This window comes from Natrix helvetica (assembly GCF_964273705.1).
Source record: "Natrix helvetica genome assembly, chromosome: 4".
Lineage (NCBI taxonomy): Eukaryota > Metazoa > Chordata > Lepidosauria > Squamata > Natricidae > Natrix > Natrix helvetica.
The window spans coordinates 12,432,180-12,458,467 of NC_138550.1; the positions used below are offsets into that span (position 1 = coordinate 12,432,180).

A 26,288-nucleotide genomic window follows, 5' to 3' on the forward strand; every position below is an offset into this window, starting at 1 on the left:
GTTAAATTTGGGTTTGCCAACAGCTTCTTTTGTAGGGAAATGTCTCTTAACCCACAGACAAATTGTGCCAGGATATGCTCGTCCAGATCCCTGAACTCGCAGTGAATTGCTGCTTTACGCAGGGCTGCAACATATTGGTTGATTGACTCTCCCGCCTTCTGGTTCCGCGTGTTGAATTCCTGGCGGCAAACGTGGCGGGAAGGTTTTGGCGCGTAATGAGTCTGTAGAGCCTGTTGCAACGCCGTCCATGATACCGCTTGTATTGGAGTAGGCGCGGTGAGGTCTCTGGCTGTGTTGAAGACTTCCTTTTCACAGTAGCCGAGGAAGATGTTTTTCTTTCGGGCGTCGGTTATCCCCGTGTATTCGTTCGCTTCGAGAAAACACTCGAAACAAATCATGAAGGCTTCCCATTCGTCGTTCGCTGGGTCGAATGGAGCGGGGGGAGTGTGCATCGCCATCTTCTTTCGTTTGAATTTGCCGCGCTGCGGTGTCCTGAGATGGCTGCCGGAATTTCTGCCGAATTCCTGGGCTGGATCGAATCCGGAGATTCTGAAGTAGCGTTCTTCGTCCTATCTGTCTCTCGATCCCACCTTCGTCGCCAAATGTTGGATCTGGGCAATGAGAGAACAGACTGCGGACACGAAGTGACTTAACAGCTCTTTATTAGTAGTAATAGTGATCCAGCTTTTTCTGTGGTTGGAGGGTTCCCCTTTTATAGGAATCGGGTACGCCCCTCGACCAATCAGAACGATACCTGTTTCCCGCTGTAGCAGCGGACCAGAGAGGAGACTTGCTACGATATATGTTAATATCTAACAGATACCAAACTTTGGATGTGCTTGAACTCTCAGCGTTCCCTCGTCTGCTAAGGATTTAAACACTGGAGCTTTTGTCTCCTCTGTCTTTCCACAGTGGTTAAGTTCTCTAAAGTTAATTATATGGTTCTGGATAGGGAATGTATACAATACGATTGCCCCAGTATTCACAGTGCCAGTTGGAAACCTTGTCAAAAGCCTTCTGACTTTCTTTAAAAGTGCAGGAACATCAAAATCCTGCTTTTTCTCTTTGCAAAGCTTAAACAAGTCCGGGCAACGGCCACATTTTTTCATGAGAGTCATCACCGGATGAGAAACAAAGAATTTGCAAAGGGATGAACCTGGAGTTTCTTGAACAGTCCAGGAACTGAGGCTCTGAAGTGTGCAGGTAAGACATTTCCCCCCTTTCTATTGTGGCTTTTTTATCACAAAAGGTTTTGCTTTGATTTAGAATAACTCAGTTACTCCTAAAGAAAAGAAAAGGAAAAAAACTGGGAAAAGTTCAGCGTTGCTTTCCAAATGGTTTTTTTGGAAGAAAAAAGAAGTCAGGGAAAACATTCTTTTTGAAAATTCCTCCTGGAGGGGAAAAAAAAAACCCCACGGCTTGATGACTTTGAATACTTGCGTTCCTCCTAGGAGGGGTCTTCAATTGGCATCTAAGTATGCCTGGCAACATCTGGACGTCCCCCGTGAGAACCATTAATCAGTGGAACGGTTTGCCTTCAAAAGTTGTGGGTACTTCAATGCTTGGAGGTTTTTAAGAAGAGATTTGGACGATCATTTGTCCAAAATGGTGTTAAGATCAGCTGCTTAGGGAGAGAGGGTTGAACTAGAAGATCTCCAAGGTCCCTTCCAACTCTCCTGTTGTTCTGTATTCTGTCGTTGCTTTCATTTCCGTGAGTGAGCTAGATCGTCTATTTTGCTGCTTATGTTGCATTTCCTGCCTTCTTCTAGCCTTGTCCAGGAGCAGCCTCAAAAGCTTTCGAAATATTTGTCACCCATGACCTTGGAGGGCAGTCGGGAGAATGGCAATGACTAGAAGGGAGTCAATAAAGGCAGATCGGGGATTGGCAATGGGGACAATCAATTTTGTGCGGGTAGAGTTTCCTCCCCACACAACGATGCCTGGAGAGCAAATTCAGCTAAGCAGAGGGAAAGGGCCTTTAAAGTGTTAGGATCATTATTATTATTTTTTCATTTGCTTCGGAACCCAGTGCAGATTTTGGTTGGGTGCAGGAACGAGGGAGAAGTAGAAAATTAGCTGCCCTATATGGACACAGTACTTGCAAGGATCCTGCCATCTCATCTCTGTTTAATGTCAGGATTACCATTATTATAATTATAGCAATTAGCTGGATTAATCAATTCAATGCATTTTTTGGAAATATTTTATTTAGCAAAAGATTTGAGGAGCTCAAGACAGCATGTATAATGTATAATACACCTTCTTTATCTTTTGATTCTTTTTATTGTAAGCCACCCAGAATCATATTTCTGCAATAGGCAGCTATATAAATCTGATGATAGATAGATAGACAGACAGACAGATGACAGAGAGAGAGAGAGAGAGAGAGAAAGAGAGAGAGAGATGGTAGGTAGATAGTTAGATAGCTAGATAGAAAGACAGACAGATCGACAGACATTAGGAAAGTCAGTCTGAGCGGATAATGTAAACTAGTTCTCTTTTTTTATTGTTTTTGTCTTTTTATCACATATTACAATCTTTATATCAAAGTTTGTACAATGTTACATCGTCATATTTGTGTATGTTTTCCTCTCTTTACCATATATTACAATCCTTATGTCATCTTATTTATACATTTTTATGATATTTAACATATTTACCTATTTTTATATACAGTTCTATGTTTATTTATGTATATTGTTTTCGGCTTAATTGTTTTTCTTATTATCCAACCATTCATACCACTTATTCCAAATTTCGTAGTATTCCGATTCTTCTTTGTCCTTTAATTTTTGAGTTAGTTTGTCCATCTCTGCGCACTCCAAGATTTCTTTTATCACTAATTCGTCTGGCGGTGTATTATTTTGCTTCCAGCATTGGGCAAAGGCAATTCTAGCTATAGTTAATATATGTGTTAGTAGATATTTAATTTTTTTTGTATAGTTCTCTTTAATTATTCCTAGTAGAAAGGTTTCAGGTTTATACTTTATTTGTTCCCCCGTAATTTCTTGTGCCCACTTCCAGATTCTTTTCCAGTATTTTTGCGATTGCGGGCAGGTCCACCACATGTGGTAGTATGTCCCTTGTTCTTTTTTGCATTTCCAACATATTGGTTTCAGTGTTGGGTACATTTTTGCTAATCTTGTTGGTGGTAGGTGCCAACGATAAAACATTTTATATATATTTTCTTTCAGTGTTGCTGATCTCGTTAATTTATAATTTATATTCCAAATTTTTCCCCAATCCGCTAGATCTATATTATAACCAAAATTTTTGGCCCATCATCTCATACATCCTTTAACTATTTCTTCTTCTAAGTTTATTTCTAACAAATATTTATACATTTTCATTATAAATTTGTTTTCTGGGCCAATTAAGATTTTGTCTATTTGTTGCAATTCCGTATATATTCCATATTCTTTTATATCTTTTTTATATCTTGATTGTAATTGGAGGTATGGCCATCAATCTATATTGATATTCTCTTTTAGTTCTTGGTTCGTTTTCAAATTCCCCTGGTTATCTAAAATTTCACTATACCTAACCATTTTTGATATATCTAGCGTATTGGGGTGTATCATGGCTTCCATGGTGGAAAGCCATGCCGGTATTTTCATATAATGTTTTGCTTTAATTTTGTTCCAGACCTGATTCAATGCTTCTCTAATGTAATGTCTATGGAAATATTTTTGCTTCTTTTTACTCTCTTCCCATAAGAAAAAGTGCCATCCTGTTTGCAGGTCATGGCCTTCTATTGCTAATATTCTTTTATTTTTTAAATTTATCCAATCTTTAATCCAAATTAAAGCTGCTGCATTGTAGAAGAGTTCCCAGTCAGGTAGTCCCATACCACCTCTGCTTCTATCGTCCTGTAATGCTTTCAGTTTTATCCTAGCTTTTTTCCCTTGCCAGATGAATTTTAGTATTATTTTATTCAGTTCGGTAAAAAAAAATTTCTCTAGTTTTATGGGGATCGTTTGAAATAGATATAGGACTCTTGGTAGTATGTTCATTTTTATAGTTGCTATTTTCCCTAATAGCGATAGTTGTAATTTCCCCCATAATTCTAGGTCTTTTTTTATTTGTTGCACTAATTTTGTGTAATTATTTTCTTTTATGGTTGAGCACTTTGCAGTTAGCCATATTCCTAAATATTTGACTTTCTTTACTACCTGGAGTCCTATTGTTTTTTCTAATTCTTTGTTCTGTTTTTCCTTCAGATTTTTGGTTATTATTTTAGTCTTTTCTCTGTTAATTTTTAGTCCTGCCACATCTCCATATTTTTCTAGTTCTTGCATTAACTTATTCCCTGTTTCTAATGGATTTTCTATAATAAATACTAAGTCATCTGCAAAGGCCTGTATTTTGTATTCTTCATTTTTAATTTTGGTTCCTCTTATTTCCTGTTTTTTTCTAATTCGTGTCAGAAGGCTTTCTAACGTCAAAATAAAAAGCAGAGGTAATAGTGGGCAGCCCTGTCTTACTCCTTTCGTTATTTCAAAGGACTCTGTATTTTCCCCATTTAATAGTATGTTTGCCTTTTGGGTAGAGTATATTGTTTCTATTAATCTTTCAAATTTATTTCCTAAATTCATATTTTTAATTTGTTGTTTCATGTATTGCCAATTTAAATTATCAAATGCCTTCTGTGCATCCAGGAATACAAGTGCCACTTGTTTCCCTGTATGCACCTCATAGTACTCCAAGATATTAGCTATTATTCTGGTATTGTTTCTAATTTGTCTTGTTGGGAGAAATCCATTTTGATCTGGGTGTATGTAATCATTTAGTAATCTTTTTAGTCTCTCCGCTATTATTGTTGCAAATATTTTATAGTCCACGTTCAGCAACGAGATTGGCCTGTAATTTTGAATTTGGTTTTGGTCTGTACCTTCTTTATATATTAACGTAATGTATGCTTCCCTCCATGTGTTCGGTATTTTTGTTTTCGTCAATGTTTCGTTATACATCTCCAGCATTAGGGGTTCTATTGATTCATTCAGATCGTTTATCGTTTTGTACCATTCTGCTGGGAATCCATCTGGGCCTGGTGTTTTATTATTTTTCTGTTTTTTAATTGCCTGTTTGAGTTCAATATTTGTTATTTGTTTCGTTAGCATTTCTTTCATCTCTTCCGGTATTACTGGGGGTTCTTCTCTGTTCAAATATTCTTGTATTTGTTTGTCATCTATTTGTTCCCCCTTATATAACTTCTCGAAATATTTATGTACAATCTTTTTTTCCCCTTCCATTGTGTGTTGTAATTCACCCGTTTCCTCTTGGAGTTGATATACATTAATCTTTTTTCCCTTTCTTTTCTCAATCTATAAGATAGCCACCTTCCTGGTTTGTTTGCTTGCTCAAAAAATTTTGTTTCGTTAGTTTTAAGTGTTTTACTATTTCTTCCTGGACTAGTATGTTTAATTTGTGTTTCGCTAGCATCCAATCTTTTCTAATTTTGTCACTTTGTGGTTTATTTTGGAGTTCTTTTTCTAGGTTCTCAATTTCCTTCTCTAATGCTTTCTGTTGTGCCCATTTTTCTTTATTTCTTTTTGCTGAATAAGCTATAATGATTCCTCATGTAGGCTTTCATAGTATCCCATAGGTTTTGTATTGATGTCTATTCTTTTGTGTTTTCTTTGAAAAATAGTTCCAACTCACTCTTACACTTTTGGATAAATTCTTTTTCTTTTAATATTTGCAGATTTAATGTCCATCTTCGTCTAGTTTTTTTTCCCCTTTCCAGATTATTTTAATGGGGTTATGGTCTGCCCAGGTGTTTGGTAGAATTTCAATTTTATATACTTCTGCCCCGATTTCCTTATTCATCCATGCCATGTCGATCCGTGACCAAGATTGGTGTGGATTTGAGTAGAAGGTAAATGGTTTTTTATTTGGTTCCATTTTTCTTCAGATGTCTATTAGATTTAGCTCTTCCATCATCTCCATACACGTTGTTGGTAATACTTTTTTTTTGTTTTTGGTTTTTTTGTCACTTACATAGTCTTTTTTGCTATCTACTATGGCATTATAGTCTCCTATTATACAGATGTTTTCTCCTCCAATTTCTCTGATTTTTTCATGTAATTTTTTATAGAAATTTTTCTGGTCTTCGTTTGGGGCATAAATTTCTACCAGCAATATTGTTTTTTGGTTTATCCATATCTCTAATATTAATATTCTTCCCCTTGGATCTGCATAAATTAAGCTTGTCTTTATTTTCTCTTTAACATAAATTGCTAATCCTTTTCTTTTTTCTTCTGCCGATGCTGTATATAATTTTCCCAATTTCGGACATTCTAAGTATTTTATGTCTTGTTGTTTGATATGTGTTTCCTGTAGACATATTATGTCTGCTTTTTGTTTTGTTAATTTTGCCCAGATGTGTTTTCTTTTTGTTAGTGAATTTAAACCATTGACATTTACAGATAGTAGTTGGATTTCTTCCTCCATTTTCCTAGATCTCTACTTGTCCTTGTTTTTATTTGTCTCTAGTTTCTTTTTGACTTCTTGTTTTTGGTCTTACTTCCTCTTCTTTCTGTTGTTCTTCCTCTTCCCTGCTATGTCCTCCCTGTCTTCCCTCCCTTGCCTTTTGTTGTCTTTCTTCCTTTCTTCTATATTCTATCTCCTCTTCTGTATTTTGTTTCTCTTCCGGATACATTAATTGCTGGTATAATTCCTGTGCTTTTTCAAGGTTGTCAATTTTAATTCTCTTCTCCTGCCATGTTACTAACATCCCTTCTGGTATTAACCATCTAAACAGTATCTCCCTCTTAATTAATTGCGTGGCCAAGAATTGGTAGTCTCTGTTCCCTCACTCTTCGTGGGATTTGTTTTAATATTAGTATCTCCTTCCCCTCGTACATCATCGGTTCTTCTCTTGTTATTTTATATAGTATGTCTCTTACTTTTTTCCTCGCGAACCTGATGTGCACTTCTCTGGGTAGTCGATGTTTCCTCACATAATTGGTGGTAACTCTGTAAATGTCGTCCAATTCATTTATGATCTCTTGCTTATCTGTGTTTAAAGTTTCTGCAATTAAGCCGGACATTATCATAGTTAGGTCTTCACCTTTTACCTCTGTCACATTTTGAAAGCGGAGGTAGAAAGCTGCACGGTCCATCTCCATGTGAATAAGCGATTCCTCTAGATTTTTATTTGATGCTTTCATTTGTTGTTCAATCTGGTTTATTTTTGTTTCTGTCTGTTCTGTTCTTTTTTCTACTTCTTTTATTAATTGTTCATTCTTTCCCAGAGCTTGTTGTATAGTTTCCATTTTATCATCTAATTTCTGTATGTCTTTCTTGACTTCATTTTTCATTTCACACATCTCTGCTTTCATTTCATTCATATCTCTTTTCATTTCATTCATATTGTCAGGGGAAAAACACCCTGATGAAAAATTGAGGTCTATGGACCGGGCTGATTCCCAGCAGCATATCATTAAGATGTTAAGAAAAGAAATAAAAGTCTTTGAGAAGTATATTCTAATTAATAAACAAACTTTAATACAAAAATAATAAAAGTAAATAAAACAGAACTAACTAATGGTTACATTTTGATAATAAATGTTCCGTCTGCCAACTTGGCAGCCGGACAAAAAAGAGAAGGAAAGCTCTGGAATGTGTGAAGACATGCGCAATAAATCACTTTCAGATAACTTTTTTTATGACCTGCGCAATAACTCTTTCTCAGTTTAACTCTTCAGTGTCAGTTTCAGTCAGTTCATGTCTAGCAAACTTTTTAACATCGTGACACCCCTTCTTTTGCTAGTCTGGGCTGACGTCATCAAATCATCAATTAAGGCACATCTTCTTTCGCAGATACTCGTGTTGATTTACAGGAAGTGGTTTGTTAAGCATATCAGCAATCTGATCATGTGTAGAAACATATTGCAATTTAACAAAACCTTGCTTAACTAATTGCTTTGTGTTTTGATAACGAATGTCAATGTGTCTGGACCTAGAACCTGTGAAATGTGACTCAGAAATATAAACAACAGATACATTATCTTCCATCACGGTGATTGGTCGAATCGGACGTGTCCAGATATCTGTGATCAAAGCATCAAACCACGTTAGAGAATTACAAGCATCTGAAACACAAGCATATTCAGCTTCAGTAGATGAACATGAAACAAAACTCTGTTTTCTCACTTGCCAGTAAACAGGACATCCATTTAGGAACATCATGTAACCAGAAGTGCTTTTGCGTGACTTCTTGTCACTCGCCCAGTCAGAATCAGAATAACAAATCAACTGTGGATGATCAGTGTGTGTTGGTTCTAGCAATAACTTCATGTGTTTAGTGTGTTTCAGGTATTTCAACAACTTCTTAATGCATGACCAATGAAATTGTGTTGCCTTACCTACATGTTGTGATAAAAGATTAACACTAAGTGCAACGTCAGGTCTGGTCCAGCTACTGATGTATAATAGTGAACCAATGACTGAACGATAAAGTGTTTGGTCCTCGAACTCAGGACTTGGTTCATGTGTTAAGTTGTGAAAATCTGTTTGCATGGGTGTCTTTGTTGTGCTAGCATCTTTCATGTTGCAATGATGTAGAATGTGGTCAATTTTCTCTTCTTGTGAAAAACTAAACCCCTTCTGTGTCTTTTCAATTTGAACATCTAAATAAGTGCTAATGTGTCCTAAAGATTTCAGTGTGAAGTATCTCTGTAAACTTTTAGCAAAAATCTCACTCATTTTCTTATTTGGACCAATATAAACAATATCATCAACATAAACAAGAATTATCTCATAAGCATTGTTAGATCTTTTTGTGAACACGCATTCATCAGTTTTGGACTTAATAAAGCCCATTGAATTTAGTTTGTCAGTAAGACATAAATACCACATTAAACCTGACTGTTTCAGACCATAAAGACTTTTGTTTAGGAACCAGGTATCCCCTTCTTGCTTTCGGAATCCTGGAGGGCTTCTCACGTAGATCTCTTCATCTAGGTCTGCATGTAGATAAGCTGTGTCCACATCAAATTGGAAAACTTCTAAGCCAAGAATAGTTGCAGTGGTTAAGGCAATTTTTACGCTTTCAGTTCTGACTGTTGGTGAGTAAGTGTTTGTGTAGTCCTCAGGATAACGTTGAGCGAAACCCTGAGCTACAAGTCTGGCTTTGTATAAAGACTCACCATTTGGTTTCTTCTTGATTCTGTAGACCCATCGGGTGCCAATGACTTTCTTGTTTGCTGGAGGTTTTGCAGGTGTGAATACATTAAGTTTCTTTAAACTGTCCATTTCATCCTGCATTGCATCATACCATTTGTCTTGCTCTGAATCAGGAAGCTGTTTGATTTGTGTGAATGTCTCAGGAGGAAGAGTAACGTTGCAAATCAAAGGTAATGGTGTTTTTGTCAGTTGCCATGAATAACGTTGTGGAGGGATTCCTTTTGTGGCCCTCTTGGAACGTCTAGGAGCAACAGACCAGTTTTCTTCTTCTTCTTCATCATCATCCTCGTCCTCATGTTCGTCGCTAACATCAGCATCCGCGGCTTGCGAAGACGTAACATCAGGTTGTGAAGAACTGGTAGAAGGAATATCTGCCTGCGAATTGTCATCAGGCTGCGTGGCATCTGGAACACCATCTCTAGGAAAATAAACTTCAGGATCATTGGAATGAATCCTGGACCAGTCAATATCTTCCTCAAAATTAGCAGATTGTGAAATGACAATCACATGTTTAGTATCAATGAATTTGTACCATTTTGAATTATCATCAATACCCATAAATCTCAGTCTCTTTGCTACTGTACCTCCCTTTCTTCTTTGACTTAAGGGAGTGTTCACCATAGCATATGAACCAAAAATGTGGAGGTTCTTGAGATCAGGCTTGTAGCCATACAGCATGTAGAAAGGAGTTTGATTGATTACACTGCTCCAAGTATGGTTGACAATGTAATTTGCATATTTGATTGCTTCACCCCAGTATGTGTTACTGAGATTGGCATCTTCTAGAAGACAACGCATCATGGTTTGTAGAACCCCTTGTCTTCTTTCTACGACTCCGTTATAAGCCGGTGTATATGGAGCAGATGTCTGATGAAGAATTCCATTCTTACGCATCCAGTCCTGGATTTTGCATCTTTGTCCATCTGTTGAGTTTTTCCTAGGAATCTGACGTAGGCAAATGTTGTTCGATGCTGTTAAAGGTATCATTGGAGGATGTAAGCCAGTGGTTCCCAAAATGGCTGGTACCGCCTTCTAGGGGGCGGTGGGATGACTTAGGGGGGCGCTAAGAGGCAAGGGGGGCGGCAGGGGTGCACTAAGAGGAAAGGGAGGGCGGCAGGGGGGGTGCTAAGAGGCAATGGAGGTGGCAGAGGAGTGCTGGAGGTGGCCCCCTCGCAGGGCGCAATTCTGCCTGGGGCTCTGTTGGCCGCCAGTCACCTGAGCATTTCCGGCAGGGGTGAAATTCAGCCAGTTCTGACCAGTTCTCCTGAACGGTAGGACAAATTATGGGCAGTTCAGAGAACCGGTAAAATGCACCACTGACTGGCTCCGCCCTCACCTCACCGCCCCTCCCACTCACTCCTTTTCGTACCGCACCTGACTGGAGGCACAGGTGCTGCTGCTACTGCTCCCTGCTTCCCTCGCTTATCTCAAACACACAGCCCAGCAGATCTCTGCCTGGTGAATCTTCCTTTGCTTCTATTCTAGCTCCCTCCCCCACTCCCCAGCCAAGGTATCTATTCTTTTCCCAAGCTATTTCCCTCCGTCTGGGCTCTCCCTTGCAGAGCTGAGCCTAGCATTCAGTTTAAAATCCAGGGGAGGGGAGGGGGGCAACAGAGCAGCCAGGAGGAGGGAAAAATTATAACCCAAGAACATATAGATCTGTTAAAATGTTCCCATTCTCACTTTCCATATTGGGAATCCCTAGGTACCATGCAATAATCTCATCAAATAATTCAAGCAAATGTTGGTGCTTCCTTAATTACACTAATGCAAACAATGTGCCCACAATGACTTTGTAAAACGAAACTGTATTTAATTGGTCATCTCATCATGCTTCAGAATCCCAATCCAGAATCCTTGCTTTGCTGCAGAGTAAAGAGCAACATCCTGGTTTATTTGCACAGAGAAGGCAGGCAGGGAGTTGGTAGGGTTTATTTAATCACTTAGCAAAGCCTTAAGCCAGAGGTGAACACACACGTATTGTAAGTATTCTGATTTTCAGAGCAGAAATGGCAGAAGCAGAAAAATCAAAGAAGAAATGTACACAATATAGTGTGGAATATCTGAAGTATGGATTTATACCAGCACCATCAAACCAGCAGCTGCCACGGTGCCTACTATGTGAAAAAGTATTTTCTAATGAGGCAATGAAGCCTTCCAGACTAAATGAACATTTGAAGAAGGCACATCCTGACAAGGCAGACAAGAACCTAACTTTTTTTCAATCACTTCGTGACAACTTGCAAAAGCGCCCCACACTGTCACGCATGTTTTACAATGCTTCCCGACAAAACACTGATGGTTTGCGTGCATCATACAACATTTCATTGCTGATTGCTAAGTCTGGAAAGCCACATACTATTGGTGAAGAACTCATCCTACCAGCCGTTAGTGAGGTTCTGAGTACTGTTTTGCATAAGTCACCACATGATATAATTAAGACAATTCCGCTCAGCATCAATTCAGTGCAAAGACGCATAGATGAAATGGCTGAGAATGTGGAAGATGTATTGTGCAACATACTACGGACAACAGACTTTGCATTATAGCTGGATGAATAAACTTTGTCAGGCAATGAATCTTTGCTTCTTGCTTATATGCGCTTTATTAAAGGCGAACGTTTGACTCAAGTGTTGTTATTTGCGAGGCAACTAAAAACAGATACTAAAGGGGAGTCGATATTTCATGTTGTTGAGCAGTTTTTCAAAGACAAGGAAATTCCACTTACCAACATACTAGCTTGTGCAACTGATGGAGCACCATCAATGACTGGTCGCTACCATGGGTGCGTTGCTTACTTGAAAAAAGCAGTGCCAAATGTCTTTACCATTCACTGTGTCATTCATCGCCAACATCTGGTTGCAAAAACCTCAGTGATCGCTTGCACAAGTCATTACACACTGTCATCTTCAAGTTTTTTGTGACCATTTGGACATGCTGCATAAAGATAGGTCTGAGCGATATCAGGATCTTCTTTTGATGGAAATTCCAGATTGGGTGATAAATCCATTTTCAAATACTAAGGAAAATGGGGTAGTGGAGGAACAACTCATAGAGCTGCAAAATGACATTGAGCTGAAGCCAAAGTTAAAGAAATCGTACCAAGAGTTTTGGTTACAGAAAGAAATTTCTGATCGCTATCCTGCAGTATGGACAGTGGTTAAGAAGCTCCTTGTTGCATTTCCAACATCATATTTGGTGGAACGTGGCTTCAGTGTGGTCATCCAACTTCTCTCCAAGCAAAGAAATCAACTCTAGATTACTGAACATGGTGATTTAAGACTCCTGCTAAGTGACTTAAAACTAGACATTTGGGAAACTGGTATCACTTCATCAAGCCCATCCATCACATTAAGAATTTACTGAACAGTGAAGTAGTTACTAAATTTTACTGAGTTTATTAAGTTAATAATCACTAAGGTTCTTGATAAATCACTATCAGACTTTGAAAACCTGGTATCACTGGATCATGTTCAACAATTTTGTTGAATTAACATTAACTAAAAAGGTTTTTAAATTGGATTTTGAAAAGATGTGCAATTAATTGTTACAGTTTTGAATCACATGACCCCCCCAGCCACGCCCACCAAGCCACGCCCACAGAACCGGTAGTAAAAAGAACTGAATTCCACCACTGGGTGTGGGGGCACTGAGGATCAGTTTGTAGCACCAAGGGGGCGGTGGACTGAAAAAGTTTGGGAACCACTGATGTAAGCTATTCCAAGAGAAGCTGCCTATTACAATTGACTGATGATGATTTTGTCAATGGTACTGCTCCAGTTGTTTTGGGATTGCACCCAAGGTCCCTATTAGCAACGGTACTACCAGAGCTGGGATTTACTTACGTTCCCTACCAGTTCGCAAATGTGAGCGTGCACACACGCTCGCTTCTGTCACTTGCGCCTCGTCTGTACATGGACACAGCCTTCTGCTGGCGCATTACGTCGGGATGGATGGGTGGAGCCTTCTGTAGTCACCGCTACTGGTTTGCCCCGAACTGGAGAGAACCTTCTGAATCCCACTTCTGGCACTACCTTTGCTTTCTTCTGCCACAGTTATTCTATTTTTATTTGCAGGTCATTGTGTTTTGTGATTTTCTCCAGTTCTTCCACTTCTATCATTCTAGCCTTTATATATTCTGCCTTTATTTGCACAAGGCAGTGTATATTTCTCCCAAAGCATCAAATCTATGACCTCTTCAGTAATAATTACAAAAGCAGAAAGTGGGGTAGAGAAACATTTTTGGGGACTGTACACATTTGAGCCTCTAGATGTATGAAAGGGAGGGTTGTCTAGTCATACGATTTGACACATTTTGTTTTTTAAAGAAAGAAAAAACAATAGCAGAAAAATATCTAAATAAAACGATTTCTAACGTACGTTTAGTCCTGAAATACCAGCCTTGCATATGTAGAGAATGTTTTTTCCCCATAGGAGTGAGATTCTCAGCTAGATACCTCACAATTTTATTTGACAGCATGTATGAAATGAGCCATCAAGTTGGAACTGTGTTACGCCCAACAGAAACTTGAAATGGCTTTGTGAGTTGATGCTTAATAGTGTAATTAAGGAGTATAAAAGGAGGCTTTGCCATTTTTGTGACATTCAGGAGCATCTGAAACAGTGGGGGGATTCAATTTTTTTTACTATCACTCCTGTGGATGTAGCTTGGTGGGCGTGGCATTGCTTGGTGGGTGTGGCTTGGTGGGCATGGCAGGGGAAGGATACTGCAAAATTCCCATTCCCTCCCCACTCCAGGGGAAGGTTATTGCAAAATCCCCATTTCCTCCCAATCAGCTGGGACTCGGGAGGCAGAGAATAGATGGGGGCAGGGCCAGTCAGAGATGGTATTTACCGGTTCTCCAAACTACTCAGAATTTCTGCTACCGGTTCTCCAGAAATAGTCAGAACCTGCTGAATACCACCTCTGATCTGAAAGTTGTTTTTTTTTTAAAAAAAAAGATGGTGGCCATGACCACACAGTTAAAGCCCTGCTCCCTTTTAAGGTATCTTGCAAGTAAAAATTGGGGCAGGGCTTCAAAGTGTATTTTGACTTTTTTTGACCCCTGAAAGAGTTACTTTGAATTAAAGACTAGAATATTATTGTCTTTTTTTCTGCCATGAAATTGGTTTTTAATATTTCTACCTTGCCAGCTTCCAGGGAATTTCTTTGATTTCCACCAAAGGAAATTTAACTGAATGCTCATATTTGAACACAGTGCTAAGCTGGGAATTCTAGTTCAATAAATTACAGGTTCTACGTTCATTAATCATATTAAGTCAGTTTATTGGCTGTCCAACTCCAGATTCTGCTGGAGTTGGGCGACCAACACATTTAAATTAATAATTATTATTTCTTATAATGATGGTTTGCTGAACAATAGCATGTTTACAAATGACTTTAAGTCATAAACTTTTGTTTACAAAATCACAGTAATAAGGTGACCAACTTTTTTACAATGAAAAGGAGGACAAAACACGTTCTATTAGTAACTAACTTTCAGATAACTAGTTAGGCATCTTATACGGAATTAATTTTGTTCTTTTGCGTTATTTAGCTGGTATTCACCATTATGCACCACTAAACGTAGAGACATTTCAATTAGGGGTTTTGAATCTCCAACTTGAAGATACATCTATGGTATTTTTGGACGTTAATAACCGGGAATGGAACTACATGCAGGTTAGAACAAGAAAATATATATTTCCTGTGCTTGGCTTGGTATCCTTAAATCAAGTACAAACCTGTGAGTCTTTTTGTATTAATATAGCAATTTATGAAAAAGGAAAGGATAATCAGATTGAGCTATTTTGAACCGTTTCCTTGAAACAGTTGTGCTTTGATTCCCCATTTTGTTCTGATGAGATTTAGCAATAGATTAAATTTGCACTTTTCTGCCTTACTTTGCTTTTATTTATTTATTTATTTATTTTGCCTGCAAGAATGTTATTTCATTAGAACTCCAGATTCAGGCTTCAATTGTAGCTAAATGTTACTGAAAGGTTTCCAAGATGGTGAATGTAGGCCACTTCTATGTACCGGTATGTGTGAAAGGTTCTGCAATACCAGCTTATCTGAACTTGGTTCCTTTTGAAAGGTAGATAAGAAGATAAAAGGTTTGACTTTTGGATATTTTACAGAAATGTCTTGATAGATTTCTCTCCCCCACCCCTCTCTCTCTCTCTCTCTCTCCCTCTCTCTCTCTCTCTCTCTCTCTTTATCTATCTATCTATCTATCTATCTATCTATCTATCTATCTATCATCTATCTCTATCTATCTATCTATCATCTATCTCTATCTATCTATCTATCTATCTATCTATCTATCTATCTATCTATCATCTACCTACCTACCTACCTACCTACCTACCTACCTACCTACTTACCTATCTATCATCTAGCTATCTATCTATCATCTATCTATCTATCTATCTATCTATCTATCTATCTATCAATCATCTACCTACCTACCTACCTACCTACCTACCTACCTACCTACCTACCTACCTATCATCTATCTATCTACCTATCTATCTATCTATCTATCTATCTATCTATCTATCTATCTATCATCTATCTATCTATCTATCATCTACCTACCTACCTACCTACCTACCTACCTACCTACCTACCTATCATCTATCTATCTATCTATCTATCTATCTATCTATCTATCTATCTATCTATCATCTATCTATCTATCATCTATCTTTCTATCTATCTATCTATCTATCTATCTATCTATCTATCTATCATCTATCTATCTACCTACCTACCTACCTACCTATCATCTATCTATCTATCTATCTATCTATCTATCTATCATCTATCTATCTATCTATCTATCTATCTATCTATCTATCTATCTATCTATCTATCATCTATCTACCTACCTACCTACCTACCTACCTACCTACCTACCTACCTATTGCAACAATATGGATATCTTCCAGGGTATTTTTTTCCCAACTTCCTGATGTAGTCTACAGTCCTACATTTCCTGCAATCTGTAACCCACTTCAAAATATTTTTATTCTTGCTTCATGATGAAAATAGGTATCCCATAGAAGAGAATATTTGCAGTCAGAGAGCTTGGTGCTCTCTGAGCTTGATTATTTTCTTGCAAACATTTCATGTGTTAAACTAGGTGACATCATCAATGCTAGTAAGGAGTGGGGTTTGCTCTCATTTTATATTCTAGTGCAGTGGTGGCAAACCTATAGTACACGTGCCAAAGGTGGCACTCAGAGCCCTCTCTGTGGGCACGCGCACCATCGCCCCAGCTCTGTTTCGGGTCCCTGTCGCGCATGCGTGCGTGCCTCCCGCCAGCCAGCTGGTCTTCAGGTCTCTGCCATGCATGCGCGGGGCACACATATGCCTGCACCTTGCAATTTGGACTCTTTGGGCACTCAGTGCCTAAAAGGTTCACCATTACGGTTCTAGTGGCTTGCCCTGTCAGTGTTGGTGGAGTGTCATCTAGTCCAGGGGTCGGCAACCTTGAACACTCAAAGAGCCATAAAGGTCCTAACCGGAAGCCCACTGTTCAATTCTGGAGCCGACCGGAAGTCCAATTCCCCCATCATAGAGTCTCCTTCCAGCACAGCATCCTTTTTCCTCTGCTGACCGGAAATTGGTTCCCCCACCATAGAGTTTCCTCCTAGAGTGGCATCCTTTTTCCTCTACCTGTCCTAACCGAAAGCCCTATCCATTGTGGAGCCAATCAGTGACAGGGAGCTGCAGCAGAGGGATGAAAGAGCCACATGCGGCTCCAGAGCCATGGATTGCTGACCCCTGGTCTAGTCCAACAATCAAGAAGCAAACAATATCACAATCAACCAACTGCCAAACAAGCTAACCATAAACAACTGTTCAATCAAGGAACTATCAAGATCACTCCCACCAACACTGACAGAAGCCACTAGATCCGTGATGGCAAACCTTTACGGTGCCCAAACTGGAATGTATGTACGCGCATACACCCCACAGTCCTGGAAACTTGAAATCCCAAAACCCCTGAAATTGGTTTCCTATGCGCCACCTGGTCTTTCTGCGTGCTGGAGCCCCAAAGACCAGCTGGCCGGTGCACATGTGCGCGCTGACCACCTGGTCTTCTGGTTTCCAGCACGTGCAGGCACGCCAGCCAGTTGCGTGTGCCGGAGCCCCGGAAACCTTGGGCTCTGGCACGTGTGAAAATCAGCTGGCTGGTGCGTGCAGAAAAGCAGACCCCTGGCACACCTGCCCACAGAGAGGGCACTTTGTGGCATCTCTGGCACGTGTGCCATAGGTTCGCTATCACAGCACTAGAATATAAAGTGAAATCAAACTCCACTCTGTACTAGCTCCAATGATGTTACCCAGTTTGGGTACAAGAAAACAACCAAGCTCAGAGGGCACAAGGACCCCACATAGCTACTCCAATTATGTTCTCCATTATCCATGACAGTTGGCTAGGCTGGCTGAGGCTGATGCCAGACATAGTGTTTCCATATTTGAAAGGTCACACTTTTACCATCCCATGGCAAACCCTCTTTGGGTTAAAAAAACAACAACATAACAGCATTTGTCAAAATAAAATCACTTGAGTGATAAATAATTATAGCAGTTGATAGGTAGAAACTGGGAGGAATTCTTAGGAGCCGAACAGCTGTTGTAAGGGACGTGCCTTAAAGAGTTACTGGTTACACAGTATTGAGTAATTAAGCGTTTGCTGAGTAAGCAGAGGCTGTATGAAGTATATAAAGCAGAAAGATTCCAAGGAATGGATAAGCTGTATGAACAAGATAATTGTTAGAGAAGTCCAAGTCATTACTGGAAGTATTTAAGAAGATGTTGGATAACCATTTGTCTGAAGTGATGTAGGGTTTCCTACCTAAGCAGGGGGTTGGACTAGAAGACCTCCAAGGTCTCTTCCAACTCTGCTATTCTATTCTATTCTATTCTATTCTATTCTATTCTATTCTATTCCTTTTTCTATTCCTTTTTCTATTCCTTTTTCTATTCCTTTTTCTATTCCTTTTTCTATTCCTTTTTCTATTCCTATTCTATTCTATTCTTTTTTTAAGGAACACTAAAACTAAGCAAAGTTATACATATTAGACTATGAAACCTACATGCACAAATATACAGATAACCACTGAAGCACAGGCAATCCTTGACTTACGACCACAATTGGGCCCAAAATTTCCATTGCTAAGGAAGACAGTTAAGTAAATTTTGTCTCAGTTTACAAGCTTTCATGCCACAGTCGTTAAGTGAATCCCTGCATTGTTAAGCGAGTAACAGGGTTGTTAAATAAATCTGGCTTCCCCATTGATTTTGCTTGTCAGAAGGTCAACAATAGGAGCCAGTTGTCAAGTGCCTAAATTTTGAACATGTTCACTTTTGACCATTGCAACATCCCTATGGTCACATGTTCAAAATTTAGGGACTAAATTTTGTCCAATGGACATAATTCACTTTTTCCAGTGCCGTTGCAACTTTGAGCGGTCACTAAACAAGCTGCTGTAAGTCGAGGACTTCCTACATCTGTTTGCCTAAGCAAAGCAGCCCCTGAAAACGTTTAAATCTTAGTTAATTTGTGATCTTGCTTTACCCCAAATTGCTTCTCTAAAAAGAAATGCCAAGTTACTGAATCCTAAAAGCATATTCAAACTGTAGAGACCCCACCCCTGGACAGAACCCATAAATCTGCCTTGGGTACCACTTACTTTTTTTCTGCCATCTCCTCCCAGCAGCCCCCCCTCTCCTCCTGCCGCCACTGCCTTCTCCTGCCACCGCTGCCTTCTCCAGCATGCTGCCTCCATCCCCGCTGTGGCTGCAATGGCGGCAGCTTTGGGAGACGCTGGCCACTGGGGAGGGGAGGCTAGGCTAGCGCAAATGCTTACCTGTGTGTAGGCAGGAGGAGGCAGTTCTGTGGATGCATGTGGCGAAGGCGAGGCAGGGCGAGGGTCGGAGCGGGCTGGTTCATGGGCGTGGCCAGCCAGCCGTCACTACCGGTTCGGGGACCCAGACTCAATTACCACTGCTGGTACCCTGAGGAAAAGATGTGATGAGATGAGGAAAACATGTGTTCCCAAAGGCCAAAAATGATGATGATGATGATGATGATGATGATGATGATGATGATGATAATAATGATAATAATAATGATAATAATAATGATAATAATAATAATAATAATAATAATAATAATAATAATAATAATAATTCAGCAGCTGTTTTAAACAGATTGCTTTAAACTGGAAACATTTTAAGTGAAAAGCTCAGTTGGCCTCATTTCTTAAAGATGAGAGGTTTTCGTGGGGGAAAAAATATTAGATAGTGATTCATACACTGCAGTCAATTTTGTAGACCGGAAAAAAAGGGAAGGGGAGGAGAACAAAAGAGAAAGTGAAGGGAGGGAAATAATTATAGCTTGGGGAAGGAAAAAAAGAAAGAAGGAAAATCTGGCATTTCAAGTCATTAATTTCTCTAATTAACCCACATTTATTTCATCCCTTTAAAAGGATGACCCATTTAGTCTTCATTCAAATAGTTCCAAGGCCATGAATACTGCATAGCAGCCTTTAAAAAAGGACCCATATTTTGGAGAAAGAAAAACCTGGATCTTTGCTGTTTTATATATATGGTGACAGCAGGAAGGATGCTTTTATGCACAAGAACGGAAATATACTTTTATTCTCACAATGGATGAAAGCCTGGAAAAACTGATGGAAATAGCAGAGATGGCTGATCAAAGAAGGAAAGGGGGAAAAAACCACACGCTCATCTTTGATTCTACTTGGAAAGCATTTCTGGATTTTGTGCTTGAGAGGGAAAAAGATGAAAGTTTTCATCTTTGGGTTTTTCTGGTTAGATAAATTTGTTGTTATAGAAATGGCTAGTACAGACTAAGAATGCAAAATTAAAAACTTAAGGCTGTAATGTTATTATCTTATTCTATTGCGCTAAAAAGAGTTAGAAGGCAATGCTTTTTTTTCTGTTTTCCTCTTTTCCTTACATTTATCTCTCTCTCCCCCCTTTTCCCTGCCTCGTTTTCTCACTATTTTCATTTGTATTTCATACTAGCCGATAACCTGGCATTGCTCGGGTATTTATTTATAGGGGGAAAATGTCTGGACTAAACGTAATTTCTAGTGTTGGATTTTTCCCCCTTACCAGAGGGAGCCCCCTGGTGGAGTACTGCAAAGCCATTACCCTGGCAACTCCACAGCGCTGTACAGTAGAAGCCAGTATGGCAGTATGGCACAACAGGCTGTATCTTAACAGAACACCCCACCCCAAAGGGTGTTAGGGGTGTTTTACTCCCACAGTATTTTTCTCCAGAGAGTAAGTCATCTGTGTGCCAAGTTTGGTTGAAATTGGTTGAGGCGTTCCAGAGTTATGTTAGAACAGAAATACACACACAGAGAGTCATTTATATATATGTATAGGTTATGATCAACTTAATAAAATTATTTTAAAAAGAAAGAATGGACCCTGGTTTCAAACCCATGTTAGGCAGCCTCTTCCAAGTTGATGTTCACAGGTACATTTACCTATACCTAAACTTATTTATTGTTATTTATACATCATATTTTTTAAAAATATGTATCCCCTTCATGGAGTAAATTAACTGGAAGCACCTAAACAACCACAGTGGTTCATGCAAAGGCTGAGAAGGATGGGGTTGGACTAGAAGACCTCCAAGAGCTCTTTCAACTCTGTCATTCTGCATTCTGATTCTTGAGATGAGAGGTGGCCTTTAAATCCCAAGACTGTAAGATAGACTGGCAAGTAGGTTGGGAGTCCTTTGGGTGAGGGTTTCCTTGGCAAATCAGTCTGGTTTCTTATTATCCATGAGAGTAGGAAAACAGCTGGCAGAGCTGAGGGGTGAAGTTAAGCATGTTATCAGCTCAGAGTTGTTATGTTGGCGCAAACAGTCCAAGAAGTCCAACCCCTCTTGAATTCCATTGGCCCTTATCTAGTGCCAATTTAGTATTGAACTTTAGTTGACTAGATTCTCATTGCTTTGAGCAATATATCTTTGAACCGCAACTTAATGTATGTTCCTGATCCCTTGCGCCTGACAATGGGCAATGTTTAGGGGATTGGAAAGAGTGGGACGAAAATGAGGTTCAAACTATTGAAAACAAGGCCTAAGAAAGAGTGTGGGATTGAACAAGAGACCCAAGAATGTATGTAGTATGTCTTATAGCATGAGAATATTCTAAAGGCATGGAACAATTTTTGCATGTTTCTGCAAAGTGAATGAGAGTTTCTAAATATGCTCTTTTTGGAAATTCCCACAGTGTACAAAAGCTTTGCTGACCAAAATGTTTTTGATGAAGAGGCTCAGAGCTAGGATTCCTATCTAGATCTTGCTTTGGTTGCCACTATATTAAAAAAAAATGTTGATGGCTGACCTTTATGTCCTCGTGTGCTGAAATAGTGTGCATGCGTGACAGCATGCGCACACATGCCCACACCCATAATTCAATGCGCCACGCCCCCCTTGTATTTGTGTTCGACCACCCTGCACTCCCCTGCCCTCACCGGTTCGGTAGGTAGTAACTCAGCCAGCCACACCCCCAAACTGGTTATATCGGCGGCATGCGCAGAAGCAATTTTTACTGCCATGCATGTGTGCATAGTGCATAACACGCATCAAGCGCACAGTGTGTTCCTGAGCGAACTGGCAGTCACAAGCCAGAACCCACCCCTGCCGTGCATGCATGCGCCCCTGCTGTGCTCCCCCCGTGCATTCGTTCAACACTCCCCATGCCTCATTTTGGTCCTAGCGTGCCTCCCTGAAGCCTCCTGGGAGCAAAGACAGGCTGGGGGGACGCTGCAACCCCCCTGCACCCATTGGGGAGTCAACAGGCCTTCCTGAAGCCCCCTGAAACCAAAAATGGGACCCGGGGGGAGCCCATGATCCCCCGCCCCCCCCCACATGCTCACATGTCTCCCGCATATGCAGCAGAGACCCAAAAATTAGCTGACCGGCGGGAGGCCTGCACGCGTGCACGGTGGAGCTGACCTGGGCAACGACTCTCACGCCCGCAGAGAAGCCTCCGTGTGCCCCTATGGCACACGTGCCATAGGTTCGCCATCATGGGCCTGGTTTAATTAAAAGAAGGACTGGGGTGACATGATACCAGTGTTCCAATATTTGAGAGGGATTAACCTCTTCTCTAAAGCGCCTGAAGGCAGAACAAGAATCAATGGATGGAAATTAATCAAGGAGAGAAGCAACCCAGAACTAACTCTTCATGGTGAGAACAATTAATCTGTGGAACGACTTGCCTCTATAAGTTGTAAATGCTCCAACACTGGACGTTTTTAAGAAGAGATTGGACATCCATTTGTCTGAAATGGTATGGGATTTCCTGCCTGAGCAGGGGGTTGGACTAGAAGACCTCCAAGATCCCTTCCAACTCTGTTATTCTGTTATCTCGCATAGGGTATTTCCAACTGCTCTGAGTTAAAAGAAGTTCCCTTACCCAAAATTTCTCTACTGAGTCAGCAGGCATGTTCTGTGACCAGCTTGACATCTGCCAATCTCTCCCTGTTCTAAAATCTATGGGCATGAAACCACTGGTTCTTATCTAGTGGAGTATTTCAAGTGTGACCCCAAATACCTCTGGCTTTGTTGCTGCATGTGAGATGCCTGCCAGGAATTGACAAACCGGTTTCCCCTCGCCCTCTCCAACAAAAACTTATTCAAACCAAATCTCGGCAGGAAGCAAGAAATTACAGGAAAGTCACTTAAAAGGAAAGGGAGAAAGATTGCCGTGCTTTGGTTTCCAGACCATTTCAGCAGTAAGCTGAAATTGATAGAATTTTGCAGGAACCCAGCTGCTTTCTTTTTTATGTCTGTGTGCGTGCTAAATTTTTATTTAAATATTTATTAAAAACAAACTAATATAAAGCGAGAAAAAGAAAAGAAAAAGACATCAAAGACAAAGGTAAAATTCACGTTCTCTTTTAAGAAAATGTAGGAAATTTTAATTAGGGTTGCAGTCCAAAATTCGGCATAGGACACCAGACAGCGTGCTTGTGACAAACTAAAACATTAAAAGAGAAAAACCAAAACTTCTGACTTAGAACAATCTATCAGACCTTAATGACACCCAGAATTTCTGTACAACAATTGTGACTTCCATTCTCTTCATCCCCCTTCACCAAAATGGCTGTGCAGAGCCTTTAGGAGGCTTTCAGAGTGCTCCTGGGGGCTGGGGAGGGCAGAAATGAGTGAAAAACAGGCCAGGAGCACTCTATAAGCCTCCTAAAGGCTATTCATGCTCTTTTTTTGATAGAAAATGGGCCCATTTTCATGAAAAACAGGCCATTTTTTGCTCGTTTTTGCCCCACCCCACCCCCAGGAGCACCCCACAAGCCTTCTAAAAGCTATTCATGCCCTTTTTTGGCGGGGGGGGGGAATAGATTCGTTTTTGCGAAAAATGCCGTTTTTGGGAGATTTGCAGAGCGCAAACACTTTGTTTTTTTAATTTATCTGTTCAAAACCATGGTGCGGTTTATACTCCAGTGCGTCTTATACTCCAAAAAATATGGTAACTAGTTTCTCATTAACTGCCTGGAAATGTTGAAATATCAGAGCCATGGTATCTACAATCAAGGGGTCCTTTGTTGTCATGCGCTGTGTAGAGATTTTGGGAGCGTTACCTTCTTTGCAGAGATTAATTATCTCTAGGCTCTTAATTTAGATGGACTTTGTGTTCAGGGGCTGAAGGCAGCTTCTATAATCTTCCCTCCCAGGATCTAACATCCTTAGTGGCTGAAGTAGATTACTTAATGAGAAAGATCCATCATTTATGATAATGAGTTCCTTGGGAAGCGGTGTGTTATGTGCGTACGTACATAGCACAGATTTGCATGTCCCCATGGATTGGTTCGCCAAATCGCGGGAAGTTTAAATTGCTTTCATTGGTTGGCTAGTCTGCCGGAGATCAATAAATGGAGAACTCCAGCAGCCTGCTGGCAGTTCGTATTGCAGCGGCTAAGGAAATAAAAGTTGTTGAAAGTTTCTTGAGCCTATTGTCTCTTCTTCCCACACCGATCTAATACCGTGGGTTGCACATTTCATTACCACCAGTTCACCGGGTGCATATGCTCCTTCTGAGTATGTGCCTGGCCTTCCATGCATGCACTTTGCTCATGCGCACATCTTCTGCGCATACACCTGGCCTCAAAAACATACCTAAATAGGACAGTCATGCACGATTTTCACTACCGCTTCGGCCAAACTGGTCCGAACTGGCTGAATACCACCTTTGTCCCTGGGTAAGAATAAAGTTTCAATGTTCTGTTGCTTGGAAGCTTTTTTCCCCGCACACTTATTGGACCAGAGTGATTTTTTAAAAAATTCCTCATCTAGACTGGGAAGCTGAGAAGGTATCAGCTGTTATAATGCACTGGTTATTGTACAGTCAGGGATATTCATCAAGAAAACAGATAAGGAGATAAACATACACGAATACATAAGTCAGGGAATGTATCACTTGGAGGAATTGGTTTGTTTTGATGCATGGCTGGCAAAGCAAAGCAAAATAAAAAACAGTAGAACTTTTTCTTAGAGTAGCTTGCCCTTCATCCATCCAATTGTTGTGGCCCACCAGTGGCCAGTGGCAGAGTCGGACAGTGAGGATGTTGGGGAGAAACATGGGCCAGTCCTGGAGTCTGGGGAAGGCTCTGATGAGGGCTCTGTGTCAGAGGCAGAGAGGAGGGCCAGAGACGTCTGACAGTTAGTAGCTGCCTTCAGAGACAGACATCAGTGAGGCAGACCAACAGCTGGAGCCTGTTCTCAGTGTGTGCATGCGCAGACAAAGGGAACAGCTAAGGAACAAGGGCCAACTTGGGAGTAAGGCCACAGGTGGACGTTGAATTGCCCCTTCCATAGGGAATAAAAAAGGAGCGAAAGGAGCAGGGTGTTTTGCAGGAGACAATTAGTTCATTCCTGCATTCTTGTCAAGTATTGCGGCGTCTGAAAGATATGGTCCTGGCCACTCTCCAAGTCTGATAAAGGTCGGTAATTGTGAACTATCTTGAAAGACGAAGCCAATAGTGCTAGGAATGGTTAGCGGAAGAAGGGCCCAGAAAAGAACATGCTGGCTTGATACCATCAACGCTGATACAAAGATGACCATCCAACAATTGAAAGAAGTTGTGCTTGAGAGTGTAGCATGGAGAGCCCTTGCCTATAAAGTTACCAAGAGTCCGGCATGACTGAATGGTTAAAACCTCTGTGTGTGTGTGTGTGTGTTTGTGTGTGTGTGTGTGTGTTCTGGCTCCACACACCAACATGGTATCCATCATTACGTCCATCCAATTGTAATTCTCCAAAGTGCTTTCTTGGGAACAATATATGGTCCTTGACCTTATTGCAAAGAGGTGCCCCCCTGGCTTGGCAAAGTGCTGGTTTACTCCATCTCCTGTGCAACCCATCATCAATACTTGCTCATTCCTGACTGTTCATTCTTGTTCTGCTGGTTTGGGCTTGCATAGAAGCTCCATTATTAGCAAGCCCTTGACCTAAGATGACACAATTATCTGCCTTAATTAAGAAATCTCTTTGTGTGATCAGGAAGTAAGAGGGTAAGGCGTGCCACGTTTAAGCTTTCAAGTGCCACCCTGTAAGTGGAGAGATCGGAAGGAGGCAGCAGTCTGGGTGAGCTGTCTTTTTTTTGGACTACAGTCATGGCAAAGCCCGACTTGAACCCTAGCTGAGCCCCATTTCTGCTTGCCCAAATGCAATTTGTTTGTTTGTCCTGACATCCAAGAGTTGTGACAAAGGCAAACGGAGATCGTTGGACCACCGTTTTCCGGGACACGCAGGTGGATGGTTAGGAAATCGTCATCCAAGAACGTTTAAAGTGCAAGAGCTCACGTTTATACAAGACATTTGTGATAGAGGATGATGGCCAGGATTTCCCCCAGATATTGAAAGACTCGGTCAAGATGGGAAAGGGGCAAAGAAGCAGGAAAACTAGCAATGTGTTGGCATTCTTGATGAAGGCGTAGAAGGATAGATGCTGGATATGTAAAATCACTTGTTCTTCAAGGTCCTGCTACTTGCTGCAAGAATGATTGCTTAGATGAC

At 40.5% G+C, this 26,288-nt stretch overlaps 1 protein-coding gene across 2 annotated transcripts in view; it reads left to right on the forward strand.

Annotated features, from left to right (window-relative positions):
* Positions 1-1,137: 1,137 nt before the first annotated feature.
* Positions 1,138-26,288, forward strand: part of AMOTL1 (angiomotin like 1) — a 108,223-nt gene continuing 83,072 nt past the window's right edge. The window contains exon 1 of one of the 2 annotated variants that reach the window (XM_081950692.1): positions 1,138-1,203. The gene's annotated coding sequence lies outside the window, so the exon portion shown is untranslated. The remainder of the gene's footprint in view (positions 1,204-26,288) is intronic. The other variant, XM_081950691.1, reaches the window with a different exon arrangement.